Genomic DNA, 5,214 nt, shown 5'->3' on the forward strand with positions numbered 1-5,214 from the left:
ATGGTATGATGTACTATTGCAATCTGAGACTATTGGTCTGCCGGGAGGAACCTCATAGGGTACGGTCCATGATGGGGGTTCCTTGTGGATTTTGGGTAATAGATAGAACTGGCGGGGGCGGGGTTGGTCGGGGCCAAACAGGTAGATTTTTTGCTTGTGGTTAATGGTTTTATTGTCATATAAAGTTTGTATAATACTACGGAGGAGTGGTTGGGTTTGACTTTGTAGGTCTGACGGAATGGGTTTATAATGTGTGGTGTTTGAGAGTTGTCTGTTTGCCTCCAGTAAATACTGCTGTCTATCCATAATGACTATTTTTGAACCTTTGTCCGCGGGTTTAATGATAATATTAGGATTTTGGGTAAGTTCTTCTAAGGCCCTGCGTTCAGGCCCCGAGAGGTTGTCAACAACGTCCCCTGGGGGCCGGTAATAACGCAGGGCCTGTTTGTTCTTTTGCACCAGGTTTATTGTGGCTGTGTGTGATTGAGCCGTGGTGGGTTCCCAATTAGACCTGTGAATGAAGGGTGTCTGAATGTGGTCCGGTTTATTATAGAAATAACTGATGATCTTTAACCTTCTGTTGTATTGGTGTAAATCCCTATGAAATTCCTCCCAGTCAAACTGTAATGGGCGTGGGATGAATGAAAGACCCCTTTCCAATAACCGGATCTGATCTGAAGTTGGAGTAAATAGTGTGGATAAGTTAAGTATGTTTGCTGTAGAGCTCCACCCCAAGTCGACTGCAGGGTCAGTATGGGGCATAGGGTTTGGAGGGTTAGGGTTAGGGTTAGGATTAGGGTTGGGGTTGGGGTTAAGGTTAGGGTTAGGGTTAGGGTTAGGGTTGGGATTAGAAGGTTTAGGGTTAGGGTTAGGGTTAGGGGTGGCGTTTGTGCCCGGTTTGGGTTTGGGTTTTACTATAAATTTAACTGTTTGAGCCAGTAATCGAAAATGAGTTGCGCGGTAGCCGGCTTCCAATGGATGTTGTCCTTTTCTGTTACAAATGTGTCGTGAGGGATCTCTGCTAAAAATGGGAAGTATGTGGCTATTGTGTTGTTGATGTATTTTAAATTGTACTGTTGTTTAACGCTGAGGTTGTCTGAGAAGTTTATGATAGGGAAGTAGATGTCGGCATTAGGGAAGGCAAGTTGGGCCTGTTTGTATAGAGATTTTAACTGTTTGCAGGAAGTCTGCCTGGGGTCCTGGTCCTTATTATTGATCCCAATGGAGAGGACCACTATTTTTGTGTTGGGGTTGGGTACCGTTTTTTCACATATCTTTAAAAAGTGGTACATGTTAGCCCCCGGGTAGCTGTCTAATTGTAAGTCTGGGTTGTTGTGGGGGGGGATTCGATTGATATTTGAATCCCCTAAAACCAGGACTGGTCTGTGGCATTTGAAAGACCAGTCCTGGAGTTTCCGGGTGTGTCGAGCAATGTGTGATGTAGGGTGGTAATTACCTGGTGTCGAGATGTGTAGTGGTAAGCTGAATGGGGAGGAAGTGGAGCAGGGTCCTGCGGGGCTATCGTCGGGGAGTGGAGGTGTGCTGGATCCCCGAATGGCACCAGTGGGAGATGGACTTCCGAGGAGGAGTGGTAGGGAGGTCTCAGATGTGGTTTCAATGGCATTGTTAGCCTTTAATTGCCCGCTCATCATGTTTGGTGACCCTCCCGTTGTGGTTACCGGGGCTCCTCGCTGTTCCATTGTGCCAATTCGGGGATCAGCAACACCTGTGGGTGTGGAAGGGGAAGAGGAAATAGTGTCATGGTTAATTGTGGAGGTATTTGAGTAATTCTGTGTGTTTAATGATATGGATTGAAATTCTAGGGTATTGTTTTGTGTGTCCGGTAATTGATGAATTTGGGCTTGTACTTGTTGTGACCGTTTTGTAACGGTAGTCGGCGTGTCGGAGGTACTGGAGCTAGGAGGTAGTCGTGTCGCTATGGAGTCCCGTCTAGTCACTGTCGGTAAGATGGGGGAGAGTCTGGGGTTTAGCTTTATGCTCCCTCCTGCCTCCTGGGAGGCCGGTTCGGGTCCCCAGGAGACTATTTTCTTAGCCCTCACTGTGGGAGGGATGGAGTTGTTTTGGTCTAGAGGGGTTAGTCTGGAAGTCATGTAGGTTGGGTGGGTCGGTAAACCATTCAATAATCTTAGTCGTGGTTTGGGTATGGGTTGGTCAGGTGGTGTCGGTTTTAGGGGGGGCCTGGTTTGGGGTAACAAGAATGTCTTCTGTCTGTTGGTCTGATATGGGCGGTCCTGTCTGAGTCGCTGGGGTTGAGGTTGTAGCCCATCCAGTGTTGTCTGGCACTGGGTGGGGGTGGGGAGAAGTGGTGTCCGGGCCTGTGGAATTAAATGGGGTTGAAATGTAGGGGGTAACTTACTGCTGACTGGTAGTGGTGGAAACTCTACTTCATCCAATAGTTCCGGGATGGTGGAGAGGGAGCCCTCCAACCTGGTCTTGGTTTTGATAAAAGGTTTGTTATTGTTATTGCTGTTGTTGTGTTGTCTATGCCTGTTCAGAATACCTTCTGTTGTTGTTATGGTATCCGGCCGGAGTCTCTGGCCATATCGTTTTCTAGCCCAACCAGAAGCTATTTGAAGAGCTATGGGGTTGTGTGGTGTATGGCCGAGGGTGTGTATTGTATTTGTGTAATGTTCCTGTAATATAACCATGTTTGCTCTCATCCAATTGTCTGTGTTGTTTTTCACCTTATGACGTGTGGTGTCTGATGGTGTGGCCGGTTTGATGAAGTCAGTTAGTCTGTTTACTTGACGCATCATCCCGGGTGGGAAAGTGTTGCTAGTGATTGCATAATCTGTTACTTGTTTATGGTGTACTGCTTGTATTAGGCGGAAAATTTGTTTTGACGCCGTTCGGGTTGCCGGGTCTGGTGCCTGATGTAATGTGTATGTGGGTGCTGTGTCCATGGCTGTTATCCTGTGTGGATTGCCATGTTTGCATAATGATGCTGAGTGCGTGCCTACAGACATCAGGGGTTGTGGGGATGTGTTTGTGTGTGTATGTGTGAGCTGTGGCCTATGTCCTAGACTACTCGAAGGTACGGGCTTCACTCTGTTAAAAAACATTTTGGAAAATCACTGGAGGGGGCTCTTACCCTGGTGTTTAGTAGGTGGAGGTCTCCTTGGTCCCGTAGATGGTTTGATGGCTTAAGCCTGGGCTTCACCCAGCTGGAGCTGGGATGTTGTTTGGGCCGTGGTCCAGTAGGGCGAGGTTCAAGCGTCTAAGGTGTCCTGTTGCCACGTGGGTCTCCCTGGTGGTGTAGGTGGAAGTCCCTTAGGTCCCGTAGTTTACTGCTGACTGTTTGGTCCTGGGCACCCGTAGTTGTGGCTGGGGCGGCGTTACGGGCAGTGGTCCAGGTGTTGTTGATGTCCTGTAGCCAGGTGGGTAACCTAACAAAAGAAGGGAACTCCGAAAAAAAGTCTCAGTACAGAGAAGGACGAGAGGGAGGTCTCCAGATGGTTATTTTTAAATATAGTCCAAAAAAAAGGGGGGGGGGGGGGGGGGGGGGTTTGGAAGGAAAAAAAAAATGAAAAATAAAAAATAAAAAAGTATATAAAAAAATATATATTAAAAAATTATTAGGTCTCTGATGTGGGTCCTTGCCCCAGCCGGGACCAGGAGCCCCAAAAAAAGAAGTTATGTAATCTCAAATACAAAAAAGGAAGAGGCAGTCCTTTTTGTTTAAAGTCAGGGTCCACTGTTGGATAACAGGAGGACGGCCTAAGTAATGTTTGCCTCAAGATGTTCAAGACTACTAGTTGTTAATTTTTTGGAAAAAACAAGAAACAACCAGACTCCTCTGGTCAAAGCAGGGTTGCTGTAAAACCAGAGTTTTTAGAGAGAGGGAGTCTACTGTTTATAAAAATCGGGGGAAGGCCTCGGCCGATACCTTCAGAATGTTTTGGAAAGACATTTTTCTAGCTTCAATTTGGAAAAACAAGGCTCCCACTGGTTAAAGGCTAGGTTGCTTTAAAACCAGAGTTTAAAAAGGAGGCAAATGTTTGAAGCTCAAGGAAGGCCTAAAGTAGCAGCCCCCCAGGGACAATCCAAATATACTAGCTTAAATGATTAAAAATAAGTTTTTCAAATAGTTTTAAAAGCAAGTTGCTTTAAAACCAGAGTTTTTAAAAAAAAGATAAAAAGTCAAAGCTGACGTACCGTTGAGTAGTATTAAATCCTGACGTTTCGCACTGGTCGATGCTTCTTCAGAGGATGTGTGCTAGGACTGGCAGCTCGGGTGGTTAAAAAGTGTTGGAGGAGAGGAAGTGTGCCCCTCCCCCAAGGCTCAAACCACCAATCAGTATTGTGTGTGTGGGTAGATCTGTTTGTGATAGGGCTGGTGGGGTCGGCCATTTTGTAGGGTTTCCCTCCAATATATTTGAATCTTGGAGGGAAAGTTGTTGTCCCACACGATTGGTTCCCTTAGGGGGTGGTGGCTGGAAAATAGAGAGAGAAATGTCTGTATTCTGGCTAGATGTTTTAAGACCGTGTTTGGCCTACCAGGATAGCTCTCGGTCTCTCATGTGGAGGACCTGGGTTCAAAACCCCCCAGACCTGGGGCTAGGACCAGGGTCAATTTTTGTCTGAACAGTAGTTTCTTCGAAAAAACGATATATATTTTTTTATGTATAAAAATAAAAATGTATAGTAGTTGTAAAGCGGGTTGTGTGTCAAGATCAATGGCACGGGCTGGGTTAGGGTTGGGTTAGGGTTAGAGTTCAGGGTTCATGAGTATGGTTTATTTGCACTGGCCTATTGATCTTAAAGTGGTGGCACGGTTGGAGGAGCTCCGCTCCCTCTAACGGGGGACCAGGGTATGATCCCCAGGCAGAGCACGTCTGCAAGGACCATGGGACAGAGAAAGGATGAATACGGTTGCTGCCTGGGTTGGAGTATTTGTTGGGCGTCATTCTGTCTAAATTTTATGGAGGAAAATTAAATTAAAAAACTAAGTAGACCTGGTTGGGGATTAATTTTATCTATGAAGGTGGTATTTTAATACTGGAGTAACATAGACTAATGAAAAATGGGGATTTATGGAAACAAAATTGTAAAATGAATAATGGTGTAGTGGCAGAGATGACGCCCCTGGCCCAGAGAATCCTAGTTCGATTCCCCCCGAGGCATGTGTGTTAAAGTGGTGCCCTGGGGGGCCTGAGTGGACCCAGGCAGCACGGCTGGTTGTAGAGGGAAAAA

The 5,214-nt window shown here is 46.4% G+C and overlaps 1 long non-coding RNA gene across 1 annotated transcript; it reads right to left on the minus strand.

The window, feature by feature from the left end:
• Positions 1 to 1,554: 1,554 nt before the first annotated feature.
• On the minus strand, positions 1,555 to 3,322 carry LOC133974285 (uncharacterized). The gene is made up of 3 exons (XR_009924655.1): positions 3,113 to 3,322; positions 2,378 to 2,453; positions 1,555 to 1,726 (listed from the first exon to the last, which is right to left on the minus strand). It is a non-coding gene; the product is annotated as an uncharacterized LOC133974285 (long non-coding RNA).
• Between the last annotated feature and the right edge of the window lie 1,892 nt (positions 3,323 to 5,214).

Source organism: Platichthys flesus, chromosome 2 (genome assembly GCF_949316205.1).
Source record: "Platichthys flesus chromosome 2, fPlaFle2.1, whole genome shotgun sequence".
Taxonomy (NCBI): Eukaryota; Metazoa; Chordata; class Actinopteri; order Pleuronectiformes; family Pleuronectidae; genus Platichthys; species Platichthys flesus.